Raw genomic sequence first — 15,406 nt, 5'->3', positions numbered from 1 at the left:
GAAGTCTAGAGCTCTTACTGTCATGTTTGTATTTTGACATTTTTAAAAGAGTGAATATTTTATGCAATGCTGTAAAAGTTGTGAAGAAGCCATTATGATTTGTCCTGTAAATTCCTCTTCATTGGCACATCCTAGGCCTGATGGAACTATTATTCCTTTGGTGATATATTTTATTGTTGAATAAATCCATCTCTTTTGCATGTGCTCTTGGTCCTTAAACTGAAAAGTCTTTGCTATATTTTTTTAAAATAATAAAAAGTGATTTCCAATATGCTCAAATCCATATAGTGTTTTATATTAAATACATTTTTGAGTAATAGGAAAAAAACGTAAACTGGTAAAGCTGCTATTTTTTTAATACATGGAAACTGCAGAACCATTTTTTAAAATTGTTTTTAAAAGAAAAATTCATCCCAGGCTTATGGTGTGTGCCATGTTTCAGCCCAGAGTGAATTATAACAGCCTAGGTATAAAACTCGGAAATGAAGGATTATGGTGGAAATGCTGACAGGACTCTGACTAAAGTTACATCAGTGTGAAACTGTAATATTCTAAAAATTTATTAGTCTTGGTGTGACATATTGTGTTTTGCCATCAAAAGCATTTTGTCCTTTTTAGTCAAATATCAGATTTGTTTCTTAAACATGCTGTTGCACTGTGAGAATTCTATGATTACATTAACAGTTCATAATGATTTATGTGCAATGATAAGCAGATACATTTATTTTGAATAAGTGGTGAGAAAACAAATGATATTGGAAGTGGAACCTCTCAGTCAATTACACACACAATATACTATTGTTTTATCAGCCTATAAATTTACTCATTGAAAGTGCCCATTATTTTTCAACTGTAGAAAGTCACAGCCGTAACTGTTAGCACAAGTTCCTTGACTGACTACTGAAACCCCTCACTCCTACGTTTGTTATATAATACCAGTATTACTACTGTCATTTGATACGTATTCCTGCCGGGCACATATATACTAGTCAGGAAAACACTCTTTTATGAACAGAACTTTTCAAAGAGAGTTTGCTCATGTGACAAAGGAATTGTCTTTGTGGTAAATATTTAAACTTCGAGGAAAAAATCTAAATCTAGCATACTGAAACATCATAGGCTAGTAAATTGTTAAACCATAATATATTTTGATCTTACATTATGCACAGAATTTCACTTGCAAGCGTATTATTTGTCCCCTTAACTTTGGAAACTGAGATTTTTCTAATGCTTAATAGCCATGCAAATTACCATTGTGGATTATCAGCCTGTTGGAGGGCTAACAAATCTTCAGATGGGAAACATGTGATTTATAAATCTTGTCCTCAAAACAAGGCTAATATGAACTGGTCTTACAACATGAAACAGGTCAGGTAGATCCAGGAATGTATTATGATATGTTTTTCTATTATTTTTATAATATACCATGAATAAAATCTTTCTAATGGTAAACTGGAATCACAGGTTTCCTGCTGGGCATGGCCTTATCAATTCATTCATGTTAAAAAAAAATAATTTATACAATTTAGTTCCGTGTATATCAATGTCAGTACAGTCATTTGGCGCTTGAAGCTCTCAAATTTCAATTAACCATGTACATGTATTTCATAGCACTTTCTCAGAACCCCCACTGCCTTTATATCATTAGTATAAATGCAGGTGCAAATAGCATTTATGTACTTTGAGAGAAAGCAGTTGGAGATGTTTCACTGTGGGACACATCACTTGCAGATTGTGTACATCTGTTCAAATAATGTATCCAAGCCCAGTGACATGAATGCAAGGATAAAAACATCTGCCCTTGAGACCACTTGCCATATAACAGATGCTTACATCTTTATTTATGCAGATGGCTTGTGTGATGAGCTGAGCAATGATGAAAGCAGGAAAGTTTGACAAAGATTTCTTGAGTGTTGGTCAGACAGCTCTATTTTGTTTTCAAATATCTACCACAAATAAGAATAGAAATCCATATAAACATACTAATGCTTTTCATAAAACAAAGCACATTGTTTTTCACGTTAAGTGTATTGGCACAAAAACCATAAACACTACAAAAATGTCCCACTTCAGCACTATATTTCCAGTTTATTTAAAAATGATGCAAAATAGATTACTTTTACTTTTAATAGGCAAGTTTGACTGTCATGCTTTAAAATATTAATATATGCACTCAAAGTTATGCAAAATATATTGATTGATTTGGAAAAGTTTCAAATATGCAAAGATCGAATATTAACAAACATTTTGAAAGAGATAAATTAATTAAAATGTTTGAAAGTAATGTATGATTTGTCATAAATTGTTCAAGGTAGATCGTATTTCTCACTAAAAACACAGCATTACAAAGTTACTAGACTTGTAGTTTAGAATTTCACTTGTTTCTGGCATATTGTAGGATCGTCCGCTTGCACTGCTGTACTTAGTTGAGATGGCACATTGATTATAAACCCATTCTTTTCATTAATGAGCATTGGTCTGGACTTCATTGCTGAGCTAGGACAGCCCATTTCACACCAACAAAGGGAGCTTAAATAGGAGCTTTATTTTAGTTCAGACTCCCCCTGCTGGACTGCTGCAGCATAGTATTCTGACCACAGTTCAGTTGCTTTGTCTGAGAGAGATCAGCTTCAAACTCACTGCTGTCCAAAACAATGTGCTGGGAGTGAGAGAATATCCTGTCACAAACTGTTGGGTACTCAAAATAAATAAATTTTTGACCTCTCTGCTTAGGGCAGCTTGACAAGGCTGCCTGCTGACTCTGCATTCCTACTGGTTCCTGTAGATTTAGCTAGATCTTATATGTTGTATGGTAAATTAGCACTTATCACCACAGTATGTATGCATCTTTCTCAAAGTGTATCCTAGAGCAGCCACAGCCTGTTGGTCTGGCAACTTCCACTGGTCTACCAATGTCAGCAAACCTTCCAAATAGGTGGAATCATGCAGGAAGAGGTAAACATGGAGATGCTGTAGTCTGATTTCTTTTCTACTGGGTCCTTCAGTACATGTGCCAGAGAGACCCAGCCAAGTTCACATTCAACAGAAAGTGGGAACTTTCATATGTTCTGAAAACTTCAGATTTCTCTTAACCAGAACCACAATCATTCCAGAGAGATTTTAATTCTAATATATGGTGCAGATGCTCTGAAGGTCTTTGTTTGGAAAGGAAAATGACATGCCTATATAGAATACAGTGAAGCTTCTTTGAACTTTATTTTTTTGTGTCACAGCCAAATTGGCTATAGGTGTCAGTGTCTTTTATAATCTCAGCCAGAACTATATGTTTTTACTGTAAATAAATTGCTCATCATAAAAGAAGAAAGGGGAAGGGAATAGATCAAAGAGAAGTATAAAAATCCTAGATGCAGTTACCACATTCAGAAGTTAAATCACCTAGGCCATGTTCAGTGGAAATGAGTTTATTTACAAAAACCCTAAGAAAAGGTTCTCCCCCAAATCGTCCAGATTTAGCAGTCTGTTTTGGAGTCTAGTCCTTCCATCAGGGATGATGAACCACTGTACAAGAACAACAGGAAAATTACCAACATTTTTCAGGCCAAGTCTCAACAGTCAATCTTACAGCTCTCTTGTTTATCTGGAACCAGAAAGCATTTTTCCAGGTTTGCAATATGGAAGTCAACACATACTTTTTCAGCAACTCAAATAACACCATACAATGTATATTTGCTGCTGCAGGAGGCTTTAAGCCTAACTGGTAAATTAAACATTTTCTGTTCTCCTCTGAACTGGTTCCACTTTAGACAGAAGGGTTTTAAATGTCATATAAAAGGATGTACTTCATAAAATGTCAAGATATTTTCCCAATTGTCTTCATTCTATTGTCTATTCCAGTGCTTCTGTGTTAAAAATATATTTTGGAGTTAAGAGACCTTATCCCCCTACTACACTTGAAGTATCATCTGTGTGTATTTTGGGGGGTCTTTTTAGTCAATACAAAGACAAAAAATTTTATCCTCAGCTTATTTTAAAGGGAAGCAAGATTCAGCACAGAAAACATTCCATGACTTATTCATGAAACGGTGCCACTTGACCTTTTCTTGCTCCACAGTTTTCAAGAATTCTACCTTCATTTATCCCTCAGACCTGGTCACTATCATTTCCTGCAGTTCAGGGGGAGCATTGTCTATTAATTACCACATTATTCAGTATATCTTATACTTCCAGAATGTTGTCCAAGTTGATGTTACCTTGATAGTCCTTTTTTTTTTTTTTTTTTTTTTTTTTTACATCTGCTTCACAAGGAATGAACTGCTAGTTGGGGTCTTATCCCTCTTGGAACTCATTTTAAGAAATCTCAACTGGCAGCTCTTCCAGAAGAGAAAATTTTAACATTCAGTTTCAACCTTTTCTTTCAAATGTTCTGCTCAATAGCCATCTTCCAGTGTGTCTCGTTCACATTCATGTTGGTGCCATGCTTGTATGAATTCCGTGGCCAGTGCTGCACCTCCATTCATTAAGTTAGTTCTTCTGAACAATTAGAACTTTTGATAGTCCCTCCAAAGCAGTTTTGCTTTTGAAGCTTTACTTCACGAGTCCCCAGGGATCACCTTCTGCATCGTGTGACAACTGAACAGAAGCAAGAGGACTCAAGATAAAAAAATTGAATTGTAATGCTATCACAATCATTCCCTTCCTGCACAGTTGGGGCCCATGTATTGAAACAGCATATTCTCAGGGTAAGACTAACTTTAAGGTTGGCAGAGGGATGTGGAAGCTGAGCTATATATCTTTGATAATGTGTCCACCAAACAGTTTCTCCCTCAGGTACACTGTTTGTTTTTAAACAGGAAAATGCCAATATTTTTCCTATGATATCAGTATTTCTGGATGTGGAAGATAGACACCAGCTCCAGTTCATGATTTGAATTGAACATTTCTAGTTTTCTCCTGGCTCTCTTATTGTCAGAGTGGTATGAAAAATAAGGGCAGAATAGCTGTATGTCAGTGGTACCCAAACTGGGGTTCGCAGAATGTTACAGGGGGTTCATCAGAAAAATTTCACTAATGGCGGCCAGAGGAACCCGGGCATTGGAGGCAGCAGGTGGGACCCAGTTGCAGGATAGACAGCCCGAGCCCCAGGGAAAGCGGGGCCGGGCAGTTTGGGTTGGCAGCCCGAGCCCTTCCCCCTCCCATGAGTGGAGGAGCCAGCAGCCTGAATCCCAGTGCGCTGTGCAGGGCTGGTAGCCCCAGCCCCAGGGAGAGCGGGGCCGGGCAGTTTGGGCTGGCAGCCCGAGCCCTCCCCCCTCCCGTGAGTGGAGGAGCCAGCAGCCTGAATCCCAGTGCACTGTGCGGGGCTGGTAGCCCAAGCCCCAGGGAGATCGGGGCTGGGCAGTTGGAGCTGGCAGCCCGAGCCCCGGCGGTCAGCGGGACCTGCAGCCCGAGCTCAATTGACCAGGATGGTCAACAGGGTCCAGTAGCAGGAGCCCTGCGGAGTGCGGAAGAAATTTAAACTTCAGTCCCTGGAAATATTCATTTTTAGGAGGGGGTTCACAAGATTTCACAATTTTGTGAAAGGGGTTTTGGGGCTGTTAAAGTTTGGCAACCACTGCTGTATGTTGATATCTTATTGGTCACAGACTGATTTCCCAAGCTGATACAGATGACAATGATATTAATAATTAGGCATTTTGTATCTTGCACTCTTGCATGGTTTTCAGCAGTTGATTTGAAGGCATTTAAATTTCGTCTGAAACTTCTCAATTATTTTAACCATTAGAGATTTGAAATTAATAGTTTAGAGTGTGAGAGGCGGAGCCTTCAACAAAAGGGAACTCTTTCTTTTTATATCTCAAAATTGTCTATGACCAAATGATACAAGAGGATTTGGGGCCTTATACCTTTTCTTTAATCCACTGCAAATGGTTGTTTAAAAACCCAACCTCAAATTTCTAGATTTGGGCTTCTGGCTTCTGGGTAAATAATCAAGATACCAGGCAAGAGAAACCTCTACTAAAACTCCCAGTGATACTTTTACCTGGTTCTATAGGCCCTCTACTTTTTGAACTTCTATTAGAAAAATAAGTTAATTTTTCTATAGTTTATCATAATGTAACATCGCTGTCCGAACGCTTTCCCTGTACATAAGAATGGTTTTGGTAAAATTAAGTTTGTACAAGTTACAGCTTTCTTTTTTATTACTCGTGTTATCTATAATGTTATCAGCATTTCTACTAAGTTTATGTAATTTTCAGCTTTGGAAATCTTCAGTGGGGCTTAGGACTGTTGTTGTAATCCAGTAGGGATGGGGAGGAAATCCACTCTGCTGTCCCCTCACTCCAAAAGTACATTCCACGTTCTTTCTGTTGCTGTGACATGAGTAGCACTCTCCCAGCAATGAAGTCCAGGCAATGGATCCCTCCATTCTTAGAAGCAAAGGTATTTTAGAGAAGGAACTAATTTTTCTTGTCAGGGACTCCAGACTTCTCTATACAGTAGCTCAAAGATAGCTTTTTTTTAAGATGACCAAATTTTACTCTAATTCATTTGCCTATTTTATATATGTATAAAATGTGTTGTTTTAAAGTTTTGATTTGCTAATATGTGGTGCAATATTTTAATGTTTATTTTTTTATGCCAGACCCCCAAAATGTTCATCCAAACTGTTGGCAATTAATAAGTCCCCCAAGATGTAGCACTTAATGTATTTTTAAAAGATTTGAGTTTGAACAATACACAGATATGAATTTTCAGATCAAATACAAAGCATTTAGACATTTAAAATCTAGTGCGAGGCTTTGTTTCTCCAAGGGACACAGTCAGAATGATGGCTTGGGTTCATTATTTTTGATTATAACAATATGACAGAAAGATCTTATGAATGTTTATCCACACTTGATGTGTTAACTTTTGGCAAAAGATTCTGTCCTTGGCCAGTCTTTCTCTGATAGCAAAGCTCTGGAGATTTTGGGGGCTGGATAACTTGGGATTGTCAGAAGGAGTCTTTGCCTGGAGAAAGAAACTGCAAATAGGGAACAGAATCCATTGGGCACTTTCTAATAAAAGAGGAAGGTAACAAGAAAGGCAGGGTTGGCCTTAATTGAGAATTCACCTTTTTTATACTTTTCATGTGTAAATTAACTTGGGCATGAATTTTGTGGCTCATGTAATATGCTGAGATCTGCTTGGCATGCAAGGAGGCTATATGTCATGGAAAAGGAACTGGGTTGGACAGGAAATAGGAGAAACTTGCCCAAAGTACTCAAGTGGTGCTGGACGATACTATGAGTTACCCCTCCAAAGTGACTTCCATAAATCGATTATGCCAAAAATAGATTTAATTTATTCCCAACCTAAACATTTCCATAAAAATAGTTAAGGTTGAAAGTGTGTTTCAATGGAGTCCAGTTACTACATAAAAAATACATTTTCTTTTCAACGTTCTACCCATTAAGAAGAAAGGTATGGAAATGAATACTTAGGGGATCCAGGAAGTTTGCCATTGTCATATCATTCCTTGTAAGTCACTATCACTCCACTCCTTTATGGGGGGGAAAATTAAGCTACCTCATTAAGATTTAAACTGGGGGCAGCCCTTGCTATTCTCAGTGGTAAAAATATTGAGCAGCTTAAAAATACCTCAGCCTGGAGAGCACCTTGATGCTTAAATCAGAGATAACGTGTAACTCTAAAAGGACTTTCATTTTGACTTGTAGAATTCTAACAAATTATTTAAAGCTTGTTCCCTCTGTGACTCTGAGTGTGTGCTGTTTTCTGTACATATGTGTACTTCTGCACCCTGGAGATTCTGTGCTAATGACACATCTTTGTTCTTTATCCCTGTATTATAACAATAGTTTAAATGTTGTGCTCAGTTTATTTTTCAAACCTTTGTTGAATTACATACACACAAACAAAAAGAACCCCTATGTTAAAAGAACATTATTAAGGTTGCAAAGTTAAGAACTCATAAGTTAGGAAATACCAGAACTAAGGTTACCTGAGCAATCTTAATTCACTCCATACATATGCAGGATGTATGCTTTACTATTTTTTTTTCCTCACAGGAGTGCTGCCTCATTCAGTGCTCAGAATAGGTGGTGCTCACTTAATGAGCAGCTTTCCTCATTGTTCTTTGTGTGGTCTCATGCCTTATTTACTGAAGACTATTCATACTTCAGACTAATTTCCAAATGGGCTTTTTTATGGCCTTCATCACTTTAGTATGAGTGCTTCACAAATATTAATGAATTTGTTTACACAACATTCCTATTGTCAGAGACTGGGACGTAGACAGTCGTGTCTAGTGGTTAGACAGGAGTTGGTAGCCAGGAATAGGAGCCCAGGGACAGAGGCCATATGCAGAGCCACAGTCAGAAGTCTGAGTCGGGGTCAGAGCTGGAGTCAGAGGCCAGAAGTCAGAGCCAAGGTGCAGAGCTGGGTTACCTGGAATGAGGTAAGACAAGGCCAAGGCTGGGGCCAAGGAGCAGGGCTGGGAACAAGCAGGCACAGGAGCAAATGCATCTGTGAGTAAATGCTTTGCACAGCCACTGAATTGCTGCTGGCAATGTGATAAATTTTAATAGAGCTGGACTGCTGATTCTTTCCACCAGTTAGGTGGTATAGCCAACCAGGCAGCCTATTACAGACTAGCTACACTCATTAGGTTTCCCAGGGACTGGCGCTGCTGCAAGCCCTGATTCTTGACACCTACAAGATGAGAAGGTGGTGTTAGCAGCAATTTAGAGAAGGGGAGCTGAGGCACAGAGATTAAGGTTTTCTAGAGTTCAAGGTGAGAAGGGACCATTAGATTATCTAAGAACATAAGAACAGCCATTCAGGGTCAGACTAATTGTCCATCTAGACTAGTATCCTGTCTTCCAACAAAAACAACAAGGCGTCCTTGTGGCACCTTAGAGACTAACAAATTTATTTCGGAACCTTGTTATGGCTTTGACTTTCACAATATCCTTTGGCAACAACTTTCTCATTTCTGTGTAGTCCTCCTTTCTGAATTTAAATGCTATTGTGGTGAGCTTCTTTGGTATTTCCCCTGCACCCCCACAAGGATGTTAAATTTAATTGTATTATGGTTAGTATTGCCAAGCAGTTCAGGTATATTCACCTCTTGGACCAGATCCTGTGCTCTAGCTGAAATGCTGATTTAGGACTAAATCAAAAATTGCCCCTCTCCTTGTGGGTTCCAGGACTATCTGCTCCAAAAAGAAGTCATTAATGGTGTCAAGGCTGATTCCTCACTCTGGCACTTTGAGTGCAGAAGGTGGAGGCCCACAGGATTCTAAAAATTAATACTGGCCACTCCAGGCTTGTATTAAACTCCCAAGGTTACAGCTTTTCTCTAACCTTGGATGGATAGTTGCCGCCACCACCCAATTTTAAAAAAACTCTTTTTTAGAACCAAGGAAGGCGCACTTGGGAATTTCTTCCTGTGGGGTACCCTCAAGCGCTCGCTCACTCACACTCTCTCTCTCTCTCTCTCTCTCAGAGAGAGAGAGAGAGAGAGAGAAAACAAAGGAAATCAGCTGTTGCCACCAGCTACTTAAACAACATGTGCACAGACCTCTTAGGACATAAAAATCCAACCCTATTCTGAAAAAAAAGGTAAATTTTATTTAATACAAAAAGAAAGGAAATACATTTGGAATTTAGGCTTTTTGCTAGGTTTTAAAACAATTACAGGGATTAAGCATCAAGATAGCTTCTTGAGGTTCATCTTAAAGGTTACAACCAAAACAAAAACGCCTGGGATTAGCACAGAGAAGTCCCCAAGGCATAAAGAAATAAAAGAGAGAAACCTAATTGCGTCTTCCTAGACATTTCCTGATCTACTTACATATCTGGGATTTTAAATGAGTAGTTCTAGATATGATCTGATGATTTTCATACCTGGCACAAGCTTTTACAGCATAGCTCCAGCCCTGTCCCTGCTCTCCAGGAGAACAACACAGACAAAGGGAAAGTTTTTTCCCAAGTTCAAAAAGTTCTAGCCTTCCCATTGGATTTTTTGGTCAGATACCCACTCCCTTCCTTTTACCTATGGACTTTTTAACCCTTTACAGGTAAAGCAAGTAGAGAACAGCTACTAACAGGGATTTTATAGTTAACTGTCTGGCTGGGTGCCCATAAAAGGGAGCTACCTCTCCTCCCCCTTAATTTATCACAAATGGTGTCTAGAAAGTTTATCTCTGCATCCCATCCTGATGTGACATGTACTCAGTCAATATGGGCATAGTTTAAATCCTCCATTATTATTGAGTTTTCTAGCCTCTCTGATCTCTCTGAGCATTTTAAAATCACCATCACTATCCTGGTCTAGTTGTCAGTTGTATATTCCTACTGCTCTAGTCTTATTATTCAATCATGGAATTTCTCTCCATAGAGATTCTATGGTACAATTTGATTCATTTAAGATTTTTACTATGTTTGACTCTATGCTTTCTTTCACATACAGTGCCACTCCCCCACCACCAGGACCTACTCTGTCATTCCTACATATTTTGTACCCTACTCTAGCCCGTATATCACATGCCATTTCATTTTATCTAGTTATCTCTGTATAAAACCCAGTAACATCTGTGTTTTGCTAAAACATAATTTATATGTATAAAGCATATCATCCAAAAAAGGCATCCAGTCTTGATTTAAACACATCAAGAGAAGCAGAATCTACCACTGATTTCTCATTTGAATTTGACTTCCTTCATCTTCCAGCTGTTGGTTCTTGTGCTAGAATGAAGGGTCCTTTAGTACCTGGTATTTTCTCCCCTTGAAGATACTTCTGCATTGTAATCAAGTATTCTCTCAGTCTTCTTTCTGATAAACTAAACAGATTAAGCTCTTTAAGTCTCCTGTAAGACACATTTTCTCCAACTCTGAAATCTTTTTACTGTCAAAAATATCCACTAATTTTGGGTACCCAATTTGAGATACCTAGAATCTGATTTTTCAGAGTACTTAGCACTGTATAACACTTCATATATGCAAAGCACAGCTCCCATTGAGCTCAGTGGCAGTTGAGAGTGCTCAGCACTTCAAATCAGACCCCAGGTTCTCAAGTCAGGCACCCAGAAAATGAAGAATGCACAATTAATGACAACCTGTGAAAAGTCTGGTTTAAGTGACTTTGTCCAGAATCACATAGGAATTCTGGCAGAACCACGGGTTGAGACTACCTTTTCTTGTGCAATTCCCTGGCTCATTCACAGCAGATTTACCATCAAATGAAGCAAGGATCCTACAGTTTGGGGTCTATGAAATAAATAGAATAAGATCATGTAATTATAGACTATCATAATGCACAAGGGGATTGAATTAAGTTTGGACAGGCCACCTTAATTCTGGCATTTCCCAGCTTTTAAATGCTTGAAATGCAACCTTAATAATGTTGTTTTAACATAGTTTTTTGTGTGTGTAATTTCCTAAGTTTTTTAAAAAGCAACCAGAAATTCGATTATATGGCATCCTGTTGTCATCAACATGGGTCATCAGCCACTGGGTTTCACAGATGTTTGTTGTCAGAAGAAGAATGGTGAGACTCAAGATTTAGAAGGGAGTTTGCTCTGGTGGGCACAAATTCTTCTGCCTCGTCCCCTGTAACCTCTCCTTGTCCCAGTCATGTTTCTTTCCCACACCTTGTCCTAGTCCATCTCCTTGCCTACCCAGTCCCAATCTCCACTCTTTAGGTGTTTCATGTCAGTCTTAGTCTCACCTCTCTTTACGTCCAGTCTTAATCTCCTAGCTAAGGCATTCCTAGTTTTTCCCCAGATCTTTGTCCCCAGTCTCCTTGCCCAGTCAATCCCAGTTGCCTCTCCCACATCATGACTCATCACCCGATCTGTCTCTCGCCCACTCACTGGCATCCAGTTGCCCCACTGGCTCCTAATCCCAATCTATGTCTTAGTCTCTTTGTCAAATCTTAGTGTCTCCACCCCTGGCTCCTCTACCCTTTTTGCCTAGCTAATTCCAGTTATTCACCCTGAGTCCCAATCAGATCGGTCTCCCTTCTTTTTTTCTGTCCACCCAACTTTTTTTCAATCCCAGCCCCATACCTGGCTCGTAATCTCTTTGCTCAGCCAGTCCCAGTCCCCACAATGGCTTCCCATAGCAGTCTTTGTCCACCCAAACTACTTGTTTCATTTTCCCTCTCACCATCCTAACCAGCTTCCAGTCATGATTTCTGCCCAACCCTCCCCTCCCCTAGCTCCCTGTCCCAGTGGACTCTTCCTGCAGGTCTGGGTCTTGTCCCATCTGCATTTGGATCTCTGCACAGGAGAGAGAGAGTCTCCTTGCTGTCTGTTCAGTTGCCTGGACCTGGCATGGTTCACAGCATACAGGTGCAATTGCAGGGCAAGTCATGCTTAGCCATTTGCTGAAGAATGCCCAGTGCAGATGGATTCTCCAGGAAATTTAGCTACTGAAAATCTAAGAAGTCTACTGAGCATGTACAAACAGCCTCTCATCCTCACTGCAAATTTCAAGTCTCTGCTGCAGAACATGGGGTCATATACAGCTTTTTAAAAGACAAGGTTGCCAGGAGTTTTTACATGGACAAAACAACATATTTTCCCTGTAGTCTCATTCTTGAAAAAAGTTGAACCATTTCAACTGAAAATGTCCAAAAAAATTCGGTATGAGTCAAACAGCTAGCATGAAAAACTTCCGTCCAAACAATTAAAGTATGGAAACAGGGTTTTATAATGGTCATTGTTGGGCAACCTTAATAGGTACTGCTATCAGCCTCACCTGTAATAGTTTGCATCAGAATCAGTTTTCAAGATGTTCTGTGCTAAATTTACTTAGCTTGTGCAGTCCCACTGATGTCAGTGGGCTTGTGTGAAGTGTAAATCAGCACTTACTTCAAGCCCTCTGTATTTGAGCTGTTGGAACTTCAATTTTCTTTGAGCTTTTTTTTTGTTTTGGTATTGTTGGCTGCATGCCATAACACTGAAACTAAATCATCCTGTCTATCACATTAACCAGCATTAGTCACTTATTAAACTATCACCTTGTCTTTAGCATTTAATATATAAATTTTTAAAGTGCTATTTGAGTGGAGGTAGAATGACAAAGAGGAGGAAGCTGTATCTTTTTTAATGCATTAACTGGAAGATAAAGCTGTATATTGTCTCTTTAATGTATTTCTTGTCTTGGGACCTGTTTATAAGTGACTGAAGAACTTTTGCAGATGGTGGGTTTTTGCATGCTAATCCTGAAGAGAAACATTGTGTCCAACAAACTATGCTGTGTCATCAAACACAAGAAACTTATGCTGGAAAGACAGTATTCACAGTGGGTATGGAGATTTGGTAAAATGTAATAGTTGGCTAGTGTTGACACACATGTAATATCGACTCTCAGTTATAACAGTTTTCTTCTATATTTCAACCATTTGTATTTCCCTTTAGAAATGATTAGTTCTTTTGAAGTCAACAAAAAACTGGGAATATCATGACACCTTTAATAAAATAATTATATGAAGCCCTATTGATCTAAAGTCTGAATTTTCATGTGAAGCAAGAATATCGTTCTCTTGTTTCATGTTTGTCTGTTATTGGTCCAGTCATACACTCAGTTAGGTAGTTACTGTGAGATGGGATTTTTGTTGTTGTTCACTATTTTCCAAAGAATTAATTGATTAATTGAAGTGGACAACAGTTACCAAGGAAATAAGGGTTGATTATTCTCAGTCTGTAATGTCTTCTAAGACTATGGTGGTTTAGAGGTATTTTTGCCTTCTTGATTTCATGCAGACATCGAAAACTCATATTCTTCTGTAAAATTCATAGATAGTAGGGCCAGAAAAGACCACCTTGAGTCATGCAGATCCTGGATGTTGACCTACATTATTATCGCTCATGTCCTACCTAGTAGCTAGGTAGGTACAGGACAGGATTGTTCTATTACGAATGTAGTAAGAGGTAACACGTCATGGATCAGATTTACTCTGAGAATTACGGTCTGGTGCTTCCTCCTTGTGTCATGGGGGAAATCCCATTTGCATGAGCTGGAACCTAAGCAGCCCAGTGACAGTGGTGATCTCTTTTCTCCTCCTCCTGTATAGCCCATACAGAAGAGCAAGGGCAGTCCTAAATCCCCTTCCTCTTCTGTGTGGTTATGGAAGAGAGCTTATGATTGAACCCTGAGAAAACTGTCCCAATGCCTAGTTTCTCCAACTTCACAAAAAACATGCCAATTGATAGTCTAAAAGTTTATTTTTTAATTTTAGACCTTTCCTCCTTGTACTACCTTTTTGTGAATAATCTCTTTTTTCACATCTTATTTCCTTTAGTGTGTCTATATACAGCAATCATGTCCCCATTGGGTTTTTAAATATTGTATAAATTGATTTCTTTCCTTGTATGTTATCTTCTAATCTTTGTACATGTACGTAATAATAATATCTAGCTCTTATATATTTGTTTTTCCTCTGTATTTTCTGTAGCTTTTCAATATCCTCCTTAAACTCTGAGGACCAGAATAGCACCCAGTATTTTAGATATTGGTAATTTGTAACAGAGCTACCCATAGAAGCATTATCACCTCCCTAATTTTATACAAGATATCTGTCTGTTTAGTTCATATGAATAAAATATAATGTTGATTTATTTTTTCAAGGACAATTCCTTGCAATTTCTTACGTCTGTTTTTCCTGCTATCTATACGACTTCGCTTCCAATTAGTATCGGTTTGCATCTTTTTTCCAAGTAGATGGATATTATGTTTATAAGCATTAAATTTTATTTAATCTCATGTATCCATTGTGCTAATCTCTCCAGATCACTTTAGCACTTTACTCTGTCCTCCTGTGTGTTTGCTGTGCCTCTGCTTTTGGTGTGGATCAAGTGTATTCTGTATTGATTTTAATCCTACCTCTAATTCCTTCATGAGAATAGTCAACATGATGGTTTCCAATACTGACTCCCTGTAGCACCTTACCTGATATAATGACAGGTTTCAGAGTAGCAGCCGTATTAGTCTGTATCGGCAAAAAGAAAAGGAGTACTTGTGGCACCTTAGAGACTAACAACTTTATTTGAGCATAAGCTTTCGTGGGCTACATGCATCCGATGAAGCGAGCTGTAGCTCACAAAAGCTTATGCTCAAATAAATTTGTTAGTCTCTAAGGTGCCACGAGTCCTCCTTTTCTTTTTACCTGATATAGTTTCCTCCAACATGCATACTGTCACACAGTTTTGAATCCATATTCTGTTATGTATTGAATCTACGTGTGTTATGTGGCATTTTTTTAAAGCTATAAGCAATTCAATGCAAGGACTGCATTTTCTTCTGTTTCTATAGTGCTTAGTACAATGAGGCCCCAATCCTGATTAGGACCTTCAGGCACAACTATTAATACAAATATATTTAAAAGTTAAAAATGTTATTTAGATTGCAAAATCAAGCACATGAAAGTTAGAAATTGCTA

At 38.6% G+C, this 15,406-nt stretch overlaps 1 protein-coding gene across 3 annotated transcripts in view; it reads left to right on the top strand.

The window, feature by feature from the left end:
* The window catches only part of ZNF438 (zinc finger protein 438), a 101,498-nt gene that overhangs the window by 71,471 nt on the left and 14,621 nt on the right, over positions 1–15,406 (top strand). The window lies entirely within an intron of this gene.

Source organism: Eretmochelys imbricata, chromosome 2 (genome assembly GCF_965152235.1).
Source record: "Eretmochelys imbricata isolate rEreImb1 chromosome 2, rEreImb1.hap1, whole genome shotgun sequence".
NCBI classification, from domain to species: domain Eukaryota; kingdom Metazoa; phylum Chordata; order Testudines; family Cheloniidae; genus Eretmochelys; species Eretmochelys imbricata.
The sequence above is the reverse complement of the archived record's forward strand: the minus strand, read 5'-3'. Positions and strand labels throughout refer to the sequence as shown.